Source organism: Cottoperca gobio, chromosome 20 (genome assembly GCF_900634415.1).
Source record: "Cottoperca gobio chromosome 20, fCotGob3.1, whole genome shotgun sequence".
Classification (NCBI taxonomy): Eukaryota; Metazoa; Chordata; class Actinopteri; order Perciformes; family Bovichtidae; genus Cottoperca; species Cottoperca gobio.
The window spans coordinates 13105007-13120875 of record NC_041374.1 but is presented as its reverse complement, the minus strand read 5'-3'; the positions used below and the strand labels follow the sequence as shown (position 1 = coordinate 13120875).

At 38.3% G+C, this 15869-nt stretch overlaps 1 long non-coding RNA gene across 1 annotated transcript in view; it reads left to right on the top strand.

Moving 5' to 3' along the window:
* The window catches only part of LOC115025697 (uncharacterized), a 142404-nt gene that overhangs the window by 35170 nt on the left and 91365 nt on the right, over positions 1–15869 (top strand). Inside the window, exon 3 of the long non-coding RNA XR_003834229.1 lies at positions 5924–5977. This is a non-coding gene — a long non-coding RNA (uncharacterized LOC115025697). The remainder of the gene's footprint in view (positions 1–5923; positions 5978–15869) is intronic.

The window sequence follows — 15869 nt, the reverse complement described above, 5'->3', positions numbered from 1 at the left end:
ATGAAATAATGGTAATACAATAATGACACAGAAGCTCAATCGTCTGAACCAAGATGTCCAACTCTTTATTGCTCCTGAATTGTCAACGGCAGCATCGGCACATTACAGCCGCTCTCTTTCCGTTATTACCTTTCACAATAAAAGCCCTAGACATGGTATCATTTCAGTATCGGTATCAAGATACTTTAGGCAGATATGGTACCAAATTCATAATTTTGGAATCGTGAAAACATTATTATGCTCTGTATATATTGGAATTAAATACCAAAGATTCGAACCACTTGTTGTTGTGTGTTGCAAGAACCTTATGCCACTCAGATGGAGGATCTGCTTTACAGTCAGTTCACTGCCTGAAGCCACAAGATGAGTATTTCCCTGATCTTAAATCTAGTTATTTTCCTCTCCGAATAAGATTTTAGATTTTTATTTTGGCTTATGGTAATATTGTGCTTTATTTGCCAGCAAATGTAGTATTTACATTTTTGGAAAATATTCAGTGTCTGCATAATTTAATGTAGCCTGACGAATTTCAGAGGGATGACGTAAATGCTGTGGTCTATCATAAATGTTACTGTGTGCATTACTGTTTTCCATCACCGTTCACCGAGAGACTGAATGCAAAAGAAGTTCATACTCCTGAGGGAGACAGGATATTGTTACCACATATTTTCTGTGTTAATTAAAATCAAGTTGGTGTCTGTATGTGGGAATAGCTGGGTATTCTCTAAATACACCATAAAGAAGTTGGCTTTAGCGTGTGTGCCTCTGTTTGCCCTCCACTCTGCCATAGACAGAACACTGTGAGATAACCTGGATGACTCATTGCACTTTTATAGAAGGCTCTTTTCACACAAAAGTCTTCACACTTTTTGAATCAATGCCTTCTATCTCACCACTGCATCATCAATATGTTGACAAGTCTCAGTTCTCAGAATTTAACATCACACAGCAGGGGGACTGGGGGACCGGTTTCTTGAAGCAAAACCTCCATGACAGGCCTGTCCAGCCATTTTCTAAGATCGACCCCCAAAATCCAGCACTCTCCACAGATTCTTCTCTAGACATTTGAAGTAAAGTCATTGTGCCGGCAACGGATGACAAAGATGGAGAGACTATTGTTTAAAAAAGTGACTGATGGTTTTCCTGCCTGCTCTGCCTTGAAGAGAGAGATGGTGTTGATAGATGAACCAATACACTCCTCACTCTTTCTTCTCTAGGTTTGCTGTGTGTGTTGTTTGATTCACTTTTCTCCTGCTGAGGTGATATTTCACCTGTTTGCTGTGAGACACTGCAGCAGTGCCGGTCTCTGGCTGTGGATGTCTTCATTAGGTTACATCTCTATATTTTTTTTCCGACTGCTGAGCTAAAGGCTGTGTCGCAGCTCTTTGCTCTTTCTCGTTTCAATACCGTAGAAAGCTTCAGCCGAACACATCTAATAGTTTGTTATCTGAACTATGAAAAACATGGCACAGAGTTGTGTTTGAGGTGCTGCATTAAATCATTGGAGAAAGGAAGGAAGCAAAGTGATCAAACGGCTACTGTTGGTGAAGCGATATAAAGAAATGTCTGGCACTTCATTAAAATTATCCATACAGATTTGTTGGTGGAAGAAAATGTCTAAATGGAGAACAGCTGCAAATATCATGAACCTTTTAATCCTTTCGACACTGTGTTTGGGATACATTTACTTTAATGTAATCTATCGCAACAATATTTACTTCATTGTTAACATTTATTTAGCATTTTCAATCTGTACATGGTGTTAACACAACCCTTAAACACTTGTGTCTGAAGTCATTTTTGTTTATCAGGATTAATAACATTATCACCAGTTAAAGATTCTGGACTTACCCTATTTATCACACTATGGGAGATGTCATTGGTTGATATAGATCTGTTTATTTCAGACATTTTTTTTAATTGAAACTGCTATGAGAATACATTTAGTTTGATAAGAGATTCACAATGTTGGTAATTTAATACATTTGGTTTATCATCCTGCCTTAGTTTCATCCTGTCTGTTAAAGGCTTTTACTAACTGATTCTTTCTTGTTCTTGCCTTTCTGATCCGCCTCCCTCTTCACAGCCGCCCTCCCCCATTCCCTGCTAAACTTATTTTAGCTTAAATGCCTCTTAATCACTGCTCCTCTGTGGCTGTCCCCTGTCTTTTTTTTCCTTTTTCCCTTTTCTTCCCTCCTCTCATTCATTTCAAACCACCTTCCTTCATCAGCTCCTCTTTACACCTTTTCGACCAGACTGACAACCTCTGGGGATGTTACTTCCTGTTGATATGCAGAGCGCCTCTCCTTCCAATCAGTACTTCTGAAAGGTTGTTACTAATGGTCCCCAAGGAGGAGAATCAACCTTGAATACGTACAAGGCCTCTGCTGGCCTTTTGCAGGTGCGCTCGGCACTGGGAGTGTTACATCTTATTTTCCCCCTTGTCTCCACCAAGGATCAATTGCAATATAATGTCTATGAAATGGAAATATAGCCAATTCATCTGGCTTTTATTGGCTCACAGGAACTTTCTGAATAATTAAACACCCAACTACTTTTATTTATTAATACTCAAGGATGTTTTGCAGTGCTTGTAATCAGAAGGCGCTGGTAAATAAACATAATATTCTTGTAATTAAGAAGGAGCTCAAATACTGACTGTTTAACAGACCACCAAAGTATTGTTTGACTTTATGTCACACTATCATAAGCACCAATGCTGCTGTGTCTGACTGCTACAGCCACTACACTGAACACCTTGCCTAGTTTGATCAGAGACAATGAACAGGCCGCACAATTTATGATGATGGGCAGCCAGTCTTTTGAGAATAGCTTGATTATTCTACTGGGCGAAGTGCACGGGGAGAGGCATTCCATATGTTACACTTAACAACCAATGAAGCTGCGATTCAGAGACTGGAGGCAGAAAGAGCTGACAGCGCTCGTCCACTCCCCTAGCTTTCTCCAGAACAGCCGAGGCAGGCAATAATCTAACTATAATTAACGGGTATAAACCATGTCATGCAGCCATTAGACCAAATAGCTGGCAACCAATCAGCTATGACATTAATGGTAGAAACCAACCACAGCTTTATAATTCAGCTGCGTTGTGCGAAGAAAAAATGTTTTAAGAATTCTACAGTTTGATTCATAACTTTTTCATTTAATTGACAGTTTATTTGATGCAAATGTAAATAACACACCCCGTTATGTTTTCATTGTAGGGTTTCATTGCAGAAGGTGACAATGGTGTGAGTTCAATAAAACTGAGTGCACGCAATTGGCAGCAAAGTCGTTAACATTCACACACAAAAAGCAGTGTTTAAATGTTGGGATTATAAATAAGGTTATGATCATTTGCTAATGATGTGCAGTCCAGCACAATACATGCTGTTTAGATGTGGCCAACCTACAAACAAATCACACTTTTGTGCTTATCCACACTCGATGTGGTTGACCATCTTGAAAACGGGTCAATATCTGCACTTACATCCCCCTGGACAGATGACATCTGAGGGCTGTACTCGATGCAAGTTCAACAGAGCCAGAGATTCCTTCGCTGGCTCGACAAATATCTAAAACCCCAATCAGAGCGCGACGGTGGTTATCAACTGTCTTTGATGACCCAGGCTTTCTTCCTCAGGCTTATTGGGCGTTTTCATAAAAGAGGGCGTTGTGTCATGGATCGATCACTGCCTACCTCCACCTTATAAGAATATAAAAGACTATTACAGCATTAAGCAACTGTTGCTGCAAATAAGAGAGCAACGCAGACAGAAAAGTATTAATCAATTAAATTCATAAGTAACATTTAGCACTCGATGCCCTCTCTGTGCACGCCGTTTATTTCTATCTTGACAACTGTTCTACAGCTCTTAAACTTTAAACTTCATGCAACAGATTCAAACTTTATAGAGTGTCTCATAATGAAGGAGTTGTGCAAATCACTGGACAAAGTGAAATTAATTGTAATGATTAAATATCATCTGTGAAACATATTAATAGACTAATCAATTTCTAATCAGTGTTCCAAAAGCTGCAATATGCCAGGAGTGTCAAATGGACTTCAACAAATCAGGACCAAGAGTAAAAAACATAATCCAAAGTGGTGACGTCATGGCTTGAAAGAATTATAAGTGGTGAGCGAGAGGAGTGAGAAGATGTTTTGTCAAACGCTGCTTTTGTTTCATGTGTGTATCGTAACAACGGTTTGTTGATGCACAGCCGGTTGGCCGTTGGCTGTATTTTTTGCGGTGTGTTCAAGTGCAACTTTTTGCAGATAGGGAGGTGAGGCAACTCAACAGTCGGCCTCCATCGCAACTAGTTCTTTGATGTCGGTTTTGTGTTTCTGGGCCTTAAGAGTAACAACAACCTTAAAGTAAAACAGGATTATTTCTGTAATTATTTTTTAATTGGTGAAAATTGGTCAAGCTACATTTTTTTGTATTTAACATTTTTACAAAATACACAACAAAATAGGATGCAAACACAAGACGCATAAATAAAAATGATGTATGCCATAGCTAGAGACCAAAGCGTTTTTTGTACCAGGATGTAAACATATTTATTTCTGCTGTAAGGTAGGGATTTTAAAATAGCTTAATTTTCAGCCTTGGCTGTTCCCTTTTGGTTTAACACTTTAACAGTAGTTTAATGTTCTACATTACCACGAATACAAAACTTAAATTAAAAAATATACTTTTTACTGCAAAGATTCTGTTTTTGACTTTTCTGCAATTCATCAACAAGGAATAAAACGCTAATGCTGCACTTTATCTTTTGCATAGTTTGCAGCTTTATTCTATGACTGTACTTCAGTAGTGTGAAGCTATACATTTTACAGTTGTTTTTTTTAATGCCCGTTTCGAACACACCTCGATGTATCCCGATTACAGTAATTATGAATATGTTACAGTAGTCCACTACAACAAAATTGATTAGTATTACTAGGAATATTGCTAAGCATTTAGTTTTTATAATAAAAGCCATACTATGCATCTTTGTTGCCATCAAAACTAACTTGCTTTACATTCACCTATTTTAATGAATTGATTTTACACAGTTTGGCATTGTCTTTGTTCATAATGGGCTACTTGGAAGGATTGCATGTTTACTCAGCAAATGATCAGACAAGAAATGAGTCTTAATGGAATCTATGGATCCTTCCCAACCTCGTTCTTCGCATGCTCACGGCTTAAAGATCTGCTCCTATAGACAGTCACTGACAACAGCAGAATTCACACTATGTTGGAATCTAGCCAGAGTACGACTTGTGTGAGCAACAGGATGAGCTTTACATATTGTATATAGTGACACAAATCAATAACAGTTATATAAAATGTATAATGTGGCTATATAAATAAAATAAAATATTAAATACTGTAAAAACTGGTCTATATTTGATGTTCTTTCTGCTGGTTGAATTGGCAAAAGAATAAGATATTACAACAAATGTAAATATTTTTTAATGTAGACAAGACTGCGGAGCAGTATAATTCATGATGAAGCATACCTGAGACATGTTGCTAGCTCTTCCGCTTGCAGATAATGTTTAAATAAATATCAAGAAGTTTTAAGTTGATCCAGAGTCTTTTGGTGTGTGGCAAGCTTTCTTCATTTTGATTTTCACATAACTGCAAAAGTTCAACACAAGTGGAATCAAAAGTGTTGCAGTTATTTAATGTGATTTTGTGCAGACTACAAATGTATCACATCAGAATGTTAACTCAAGCTTTTATTATCCCTCCTGTGTGGAATCTGTATGTGCTGTATGTTTGCTCCCACAGTTCAAAGACATGTCAGGCAGGTGGACTGGAGAGTGCAGTAGACAACCACACAGAAGAACAGAAAGACCTCTATCTCGTCGCCCACAATGCATTTTCAGTACATCCATCCATTTTTTAACATCGACGTCTCTTTTCAGGGTCAGCCTACCCCAGCAAGCACTGCATGGAAGGAAGGGAAACGCAATGGACAGGTCAGAAGTTCATCCCAGGTCTGACACTAACATTCACACCCACACCCACATTCACACTCACATCCACACCTAGGAGTAATTCACAGTTTCCAGTTCACCTGAGAAAACTGTAGCACCCAGAGGATGCAAACCCAAGACGCATGAATACAAATGATGTATGCCATTTCAAACAACAACAGCAAAACATCTTCCACATCCAGGTAGATGGCAGATTGTCCTCCACCCACGTCGTCCTTTGCATTATGTAAATGACTGTTTCTGGATGTAAGATTAGTTTAAACATCCATTCCGTCTATTAGCTAACTGAAAGAAAGCAGTTTAATGAGAAGGAGACAAGAGACAGCTGTGTGACGCTGTGACTGCAATATAGTTGATACAAGTGTTCACAGAAAAACATGCACGCATGAGTAAAGTGAGGGCTGCTGAAGGAGGATTGCTTGTTATGTTTGCTGACAGCGACAGGGCAGGAAACCTTGGGATGCGTCATCTCCTCTTTGATTAATCTGTGAGTGACTGCACCCCCTTTTTGTAAATGAAAAACACACATCTTTGCATGGCCTTACCTCAAGAGTGGATCATTACTGTCCCTAATCTTTCAGCAGTGGTGTATGTGACCTCTGGGCATGATGTAATATGTTGTCTCACCTTTTAAAGTAATGACATAAGGTGAGAAGGAGATACTTGAATGTTCACCATAATGGTGGCTTTTCTGTGAAAAAGATGGAAAGTATAAAAGCCAGTGACTAAAGGCAAGGATGTGTGATGTCTGCCGTAATGCAAAAATGTTTTTTCAACGAGCAGTTCCACTATGGACTTTGCACAAAGCTTGTGGTTTTTTTGTTGTTGAAATAAACGCACTGTTCTAAAAAAGCATTTTTATCTATTCATATATTACAAACAAATGTCTTTTGTGCAGCTCAAATTAAGAAGAAAACAGGAGATGTGGTAAGCAGACACAGTGCATAAACCTGAACATGGAAGTGTGAAACTTCAAAATGAAAATGTGTGCCTAAGCCTGCAAGAAATAGGTCAGACAGGCTCTCAGACTACTGAGAGAACAGAACATTTTACACATACTGTGCATGGTGCTTTTACAGCTTGTGCTTTTGCACATGGTAAGATTCAGGATGTTGCAATGGTGGGAAAGCAAGCAGGACCTTCTGTCCTGTAGTGAGTAGAAAGTACAGTTACTGGTTAAATATTTCTGGAGCTGTATGGGCAGTCTCACTGCCTGCCACATACTGTATATAGTTAATGGCTTTGACTTTATTGCGTCTGCAGCTTTCATGCACGATCCATCGTTTGAACTATTCTTTGTTTCTCATCTTTGCCAATGTGCTGCAGTGTATAAACAGAAATGAAGAAGGACATGATAGTCCGATTTAAGGGATTGTATGCTGCATATTAAGTGTGCTGGTGTTTTTAATTTAAGCCAGATGATATATTTTTGTTGTGTAGGACTAACTTGGTGCTTCACCCAGGGCTACTGGTGCCTGTTAAGCAGATTGTAGCAGGGTCAAGACTTATGTAGCATAAACTCCTCATAATCATCAAATATAAATCACAGTATAATACAAATTCATCTAAGTACTCTGATAAATGCAGTTTAAATAAATGCACTACATTATATATATATATATATATATATATATATATATATATATATATATATATATATAAATATAAATATATATATATATATATATATATATATATATATATATATATATATATATATATATATATATAAATATATATATGGTAAAACATTATTTTTTACAGAAAATTGCCAAATTCAATATACAGAATATATGTTGGGTCAATAAACAGAACATTTTTTCAATGTAATACAATATAATAATGAATAAAACAATAGTTTCAAGGCTACTTTTACTATAAGAAACCTATTTATTCATACTATATATGAATATAGTGCAACAATAGATTACATAATGAATGTGAAAGTCAGCCACTTCCACGGGATGGAGAAAATAAATTGAGTTTGGTAAGTAATGGGAAGTATGGAGGGAGAAGTCTCAGTTGGTGAGACTCAGGGTCTCTCTGTGTCTCGCTCTGCCAGCCTCCCTACAGTTGTCACCTGGAAGCTTTCCAGTCAGCCCCTTCTCCAGAAGCCAGAGATGAGAGCCATCGAGAGGAATGTCCTCAGGCACAGGCCTCTACGAACGCTCAACTCAACAACCACAGTTGTTTCAAGGGAGCCTCTCTTCGTGCTTCAAGAGCTTTCTACAAATGGCAACCAAGTTGGCTTCCCACCACAGGCTGCCTCCATAAAGACCCTTTTCAGTTGCTAAGTTTAACATTCATTTGAAAGGCTAGAATCACAAGCACACTTGGGATTAAGTGCAGAAAAGGAGCACGATTTAAACTAATAAAAAGTGAAATTCCTCGATACCTTTAACACCGATATTTGGAGTCAAACGAAATTTGGGATAAAATGAAGCCTCATGGGAGACTGAACAAGTCATATTGCCTCAAATCAAAGCCTGACAGAAGACTAACAGTTTGACAGAACAATACTGATCTGTGTGTGGCATTGTGCAATGAGCATGTGCTGTGTGGAGTTGCCGCATATACACAATCCAGAGAAAAGCCACAAAACAAATAAAATGGGGCAATTAGGGAATTAAATATGAATTTGTTGTATTACAGTGCTCCCTGTCAGCTTTGCTTTGTCACTTTAATCACATATAAATCATAGGACAATATGAATCAGCCTGTAAACTGTCTTAAAATGTTATTCTGATGGATGATGGTGCTTCAATTTATGACAGGGTAATAACTACAAAGCATACTACAGCGCACAGATATGCCAGGCATTACAGGTGCTTAATTTGCACCATTTGAAAGATATTATAATTTACACAGGATTCAAATATTAGAGTTCAACTGAGGCCTAAAGATAGTAAAAATAAACCAAGCGCTGTCTCCCCCACCTACAGCAGCACAGCTATATATTTCTTTACAAAACGCACTCACACAGATTCACTCTGTGCCTTAAAATGCATTCCCCAAGTGTTTCCATGGAAATGGTATTTTAATCTGCATTAGGACGATGTTTTTCATTTTCACCCTTTCAATATTTTTGTGAAGAAACACTGCCTGTTGTGACTCTGCTCGCCCAAAACTTCTGTTGACTCGAACAAATTAAACCAGCATCCAGCTGTTTCTTTTGAAATGAAATCTGAGCACTCAGACAAGCCACGGAGCATCTTGTTCGACAGACCAATGGAATGGTAACAGCATTAGAGTTGACATAGTGTTTTACTACAGTCCTGGGCAATCATCAGGATCATTTATCTGCACATTCAAACTCTTTACTTTTTCATTTGTCAACCCGGCGGTCTGGCCAGAGGTTTGAGCTCGGCTATTGCAAGTTAGCATGTTGTCTGTGACGTATGGCGCTATGATGAGCATCGCTGTGCAGGAAATATGGATCTCTGTTCAAGATGTGATATTAAATGTCTAGTTTTTGATGTAAATGCAAACAAACAGGCCGTCTGACCAGGAAAGCCTAGATATTGATCATTTTCTTTCCATTCTAAAATTGATGTGCAAAGCTTATGGTATTGGATTTACGGCACACGACGTGTGAGGTAAACGGGTGCTTCATGTTGAGAATATATTTTGAGTTCAGTGAGCCAGTTGCAAATGGTGTGCCATGATGGCTCTGCATGTTCCATTCGTAACTGTAATCTAAAGGCAGAGTCAGGTTTTGTCTTTAGTTCTGTGTTAGACTTGTGATGTACTGGCAGCCTGGGACCGGCTCCAGCCTCCTTTGACCCAAACAGGAAATGTGTTTTTAAAAGATGGATGGATGTACAATTTTAAAAATACTATAGATTGTCATAGTTAAGACTATATAAATAGAATGAAACGAATGTGTAACAATTTGTTATACTGTTGTGTTGGCATTTCAAACTTATTTTAGGAACCAGTTTCCTAATACAAGATAGTTATTTGTGATGCCAAAATGTTGTTAATCAGTGAAAAGTCGATGCCGAGCTGTAGTAGACATTGCTGCTGCCACCAAGTAAATATATTCCTCTTATAAAACTGATTTAAAATTGCCATCACACATCATAGTTTGGAGGCAGGGTCATCTTTTGTATTCACATTATGTTGATGCTAGCATCTATGCCACACAATATTAACATGCTCTTTGAGCCCTCCAGAGGAAATCTCATAACTTCAGAGTGTTCCAAAAACAGTTTACCAAGCACTGAAGGTCAGTACAGTAATCTTGTGCATCTTCTCATATTTTGGCACAGACCACCGAAGAACATTTGGAATATTTATGATGGAAACTTTAAATGGCATAATGAGTTTTCCGAGGCTGAAAGTGCAATAAACACAATTAAAATGTCGTAACGCTGTTCATATAAGAAGTCATAAAAAAAAGCTACAAGAAGTAAACAAATACCGCAACTTAACTAGAAAACTTGTCTTTGCTCTTTGCTTTGTTTCACTGGTGGCTGAATGTTAGCGTGGTCACCTACATTATGGTTTCTTGACAAATGCAGCTGGAGTTTAGAGGAAGTGTTGGGGCAGTTGAACTGTTTCCTTAAGGAGGCTATTATTCAGTGTGGAATGTGCTGGTTCACCCTCTCTCAATGTAACTTAGTTGAAATTCGCAATATATGACCCAATTTTCTCCTGCTGGCCATAAAATATTGATGGAAAGCCTTCAGGTCTGAATACAAGTCCTCAGGTTTTTTGATTTGATTTTTTTGTATTACAATTTCTACTTGTTCCTTTGCCCCTGTCAGCGTGCTGCTAGTGTTGAATAAGTCCATTTGCAGTCCGTGTGTGTGTGTCTTAGTGTATATATATATATATATATATATATATATATATATATATATATATATATATAAAACATATCTATAATGTTGCATTTGATTATTTGGCATTTCTCTTAATTATCTTGTCTCGTGTTTCAAACACTGTTTAAATCAGATGTTTGAATTATAGAATATTGAATATATTGTGATGAGGTCTTGTCCTGTTGACCTGACAAATCATTTAGTCTTTCTGGCTAATGTGTGTCATTCTTGTGTAAATTAAAGTTGTGGGAGTCTCACAAGAAGAAAGTAGTTCTGCATCTGTCCGGTTTATACATTTAGTCATTAACATTTGTATTAGTATTAACTTTGTCATAAATAATATGCACCGGCATTCTTTCTGTGCTAACTTAACTTTGAATTTATTTGACCTCTTTATTATCTACTTCTAGAGCCAATGTGAAAGATGAAACAAGTTCTAGATATTACGCTCACCTTTATTCCTGAGAACTAAATACCTCTCTACATTTAAGGAATTAAACAAACCCACACTCTGTTGCACCCATGCTGATGCCCTATTGGACCTCGCTATGATCGGTCTGATGGGAACATAAGCCTGGACAAATCCCCCGCAGCTTGACGGCGGGATATTCTCAGTGTTGATGGAGTTATTGATCATGCACACATTAAAATGATGTCGGCAGCGGTAAATGCCAATGGTGGAGAGGTCCATTAATCAGCAAATCAATGGGCCTGTCAATAGTCTGCCCTGGCCCCGACAATCTGGAGGTGGAGCTTAGGGTTAGCTGAGCAGAAAGCATTCCATCGCTGAGAGTCCGTCCTGTCCTACCACTGAAGCTCTGTCCTGTCCTCCTCCACCCATAGGCATGACTTCATCATTTACTAAATCCTCTTAGGGACCGCTCAGTCCCACAACTCATTGAAGGCCGAGAGCGTCATGAGTCATGGTGGGATATGAGTAAGTTCAGTGTCAGCTTTCTTCCACTTGTGCCCTAGAGACAGTCGCCTCCATGACTGAAAGGCATACATAAGTGAAACACTCCTTGCAGTTGTCAAAGTAAAACATCAGCTGTATCGTACAGTATGATGTGCACCAGATTGTCCTGCAGCAGTGAGAGGGATCCACCTTTGAGTAACAGTAACACATGTTCCATTCTGGTCCTTTTCTATTGCTACTCTCTTGGCATCATTGCAAGTGACTGCAGGTACTCGAATCAATAAAATAGATTTATTTGTGGCATTGCATGTCCACACTGGTTGTGGGTTGACTTTTAGAGTCCAAGGATTTTGCAGGTATATTTCCTTGTTCTCTGTCCTGTGTTTACTCACTGTGCTACATTATGTGACATTTTTCCGGCAGTTTTTTCTGCTGATGGAATAAGTAAGTTCGAGCCATAGATAGTGACAAAGAGGTTGTGGTGTTCCACCATTGACCTACAAAAGAAGAATCACATTCACACTTATAAATAAACAAATAAATGTAGTCTTAAATAAATCTGACCTGCTCCCTGAACTACATTACAGGAAGTCCACAGATAAGACTGAGAATCATGATTTAGTTTTGGGATTGTTGACCACGAACAAGCTTACATTTGTTCTTCAAAAACACTATAAAAAGACTGCTGAATGCACTCTTCGATTTTTATTGTTTTAGGGATGTCGGTCCACCACTTGGATCCAGACTGAAATCTCAACAACTATTGGAAGATATCCATGGAATTCTGTACAGACATTCCTTGTCCCGAGAGGATGAAGCACACTAATTGCGATCCTCTAACTTTTCCTCTAGTGCCACCAGGAAGTCGACATGTGTGGCTTTGGGTGAAATGTCTCCATTGGAATTTGGTACCGACATTCACGGTCTCCTCAGGATAAAGTGTAATCTCTGTGGTGATCCTCTGACTTTTCTTTTAGCGCCATGAGCAAGTAAAACTGTAGATTTCTCCCAAATGTTGTAAGTAAAATAGCTTCACAACACTGAAGCTACCTCCTGAGAAATGTAGCAAGCTAAGCTAAAGCAACATGGCAAAAGTCATTTCAAAGTTTGTTTTCTTCTTACATTGTACCAACTTCATTCAAGTCAATGCTATTAATATAAAAATATACAACATATAAATATATAGAATATACATTATATAATAATACACACATACTTGTAGGCTTTAAACAAAATTCCCTAGTAAACGATTTATACTTAAATAAATATAAAGTGAGAGCCTTAATGAGATATATTTGTTGATCAGTCGCATGTGAACTACTGTAGTAGTGAAGGAAGTGACGCAGGAGAACCTTCTTTCTTACTTTTCATCATTTAATTTGCCTACCACACACGTTTTCTGTGTACCACTCCTCTGGCTAGAGAATACAAATAATCTTCAATCACCACAACTATCGTCAGTTCATAATAAAGTCAACTTCATTTTCTACTCGAGTGTTATTTTAAATGTCCTACCTGACTCATCACTATATTGGGCTCTCAGAATATTCCATTATGTTTCTATAAAAAATCTGCAATGACCAGCTGAATTACTAGAACATTACTTCTGATGTCTTAAAATAGAACAAAGAATAAAAGCTTATTAAAATGTAATCTGGGTCACTGGATGAAAAGACAACTGCACCTGTAATGGAACTCCGAGAAAACCAACTTAATATAGTGTGTGTGTGTGTGTGTGTGTGTGTGTGTGTGTGTGTGTGTGTGTGTGTGTGTGTGTGTGTGTGTGTGCGCACTTTTTGGGCTTATGAGCTACTTTTGAAATGACCAGGTCCAAGTGATCTAACATGTATTTAAAAAATGTCACTGACTTTGTGTGTGTGTGTCCAAAGCGCCAGATTCCTTAAATAGCACAACCAAAAATTACAATGCCACTCCACATGGGCCTACAGGTTCCATGCCATTCAATAGCACCTTTATAGTTGTCAAATAATTGCTGAGAGGGACTTGACTTTTCTATTTCTTTTCCTGTCAAGCATTACATGAATGGCAGTGAAAGAACTCTTCGCTCATGTCTAGACCAGAAATTGGAAGGCAATCTGGCGCGAGCTTCCCTCTTTGTGAATCCGTCTTTTAGCGAAAGCGGGAACTTGGAACATTCCTTTTTAGCTGTTTTCCCCCTCCTTTTTTCGATAAGTGAATTGCATTGCAAAGACCTGGATATAATTTGACTTTAGACATAACCAATTTATCTCATACCTCAGTGCAATCCGAGAGCCTGTAATGAAAAGCCAGGCTGAGGGTGAGGATTGGCAGAGAGTGACACCTGCTTCAGTTGGTTCAAATTAGAAATGCCAAAAGAAAGGAAGAAACTGTCAAATAGAAATGTGTCAGACATTTTACATGTCTAATACGCTTGTAGGCTGTAGGGGTGAGGTTTCAGTCGAAGGGGCTTTCAAAAAGTGTGATGTTAGCTTCCTTGAGCTCACACATACACAAACATAGGAGGCATTTCAGGATACTTGCCTGTCACAGCCGCCCATTTTTAGCCTCTTCCAATGCTGCTCTCACAGATGTGTGAATTAATTCAGAATTCCAAGAAAGTAAAGGAGGATTTCTCAACCGTGAAGTTATCTGATGTCAAGTGGGCATGGTGGCACACACTAAATATGATGCACGGTTAAACTTTGTGTGAATTGGTTTTCTTCATTCTTACCAGACTTAAAAAAAAAATCATTGGGCGATTTTGGCTCATTACTATTGATAGTATTTGAAATTGTTCTTTAGCACACAGAAATATTGTCCCTGGTCGTGTCAAGTTTCTGGTGGAAAAATACGGCAGAGCTAAAAATCAATTTAATTTCACCTTTTCTGTTATGTGCGATTCTCTGGGGGGCTGGAAAAATGTCCAGCTGAAGTGATTTTTTAGTCTGCTGTTAACAAAGATTTGAGTCGGTTATCGACCAGTTTTCTATAAATCAAAATGAACATTTAGCAATTCAATACAGGAAACGTCTCTTACGAGGTAAGTTAAGTGATAAAACAGCTTTTAATGTAATATAAAATATGATAGGAGCTGACTGCCATATGATATACTGTACAGCATGACTTCATGCTATAGAGAGCAGAGCCGAGTTATTTGTCATGGTATGCTCTGCGTCTTTTGGGTAAAATGGCACAGCAAAAGCATGAGATGTAGACATTGTGACAGAGATTATCCATGACGAGTCAACTGGGCCACAGATTGGAGTGACGGCTTAAGACATATGATTTCAAACTGTAACCTCAAAACATACTGTATTGTGAGGAAGGAGAATAGTCACATGGTCGCCTCATTAAAAAGGCTCACACAATAAAACAGTTTGTTAACAACTCAAACTGTTTTATTCATCTAGTGGGTGTGAATTGGCTTCAGTGTCACTCTTGTCTGAGTTTACCTTCCCCTCTCCAAGACCTTCCTCTTCTCATATTCTCACAAATAACCTCAAATCAGAAAGTTTTACTGATTACGCCAAATCACTGAAAGTTGTTGTCGTGCTGGCCTCCCGGTGAGAGCAGCTGCTCGACTGTCGCATTAATCCATGTTGCTTATGCAAATATACCACCCCTTTGAAAGGTTCTCAAGAAATATGAGGTTATTTAGGCTGCCAATCATTGTTTATATAATAACGCCATTACATGTTCTTGTGGAGTTTTGATGAACGACACATAGATCAACAGCAGAATATAAGACTGACAGCATGAAACGTTTTTTTATACATGACAAAACTTTTCTTGCATCATGGAAAATCTAAGAAAGTTGGATTAAGATTTTTATAGGTAATGACATTCAGGCATTTGTTCCATCAATAACACATGGATTTCCTGCCGTTTAAGCCAAATTATTGGTTGAGACAGTTAGCAATTCACAGCCAGTTTAGAACGCCATCGCTCTTTCTGTCAAATGTATCCATACCTTTCTTATATCACTGTGAATAATGTGGGGAAACCAGGATGATGCCATTTGGATGAAATGCTTCTGCTGTTTTAGGGTAGTCTTATGTTAACATGGTTTTTCATTGATAAATGAGCTGACAATACATCTCAGAGGAGGGGGGTTAACATGAGGAGACAGGCGCTCCAGCATGCAGGTTCA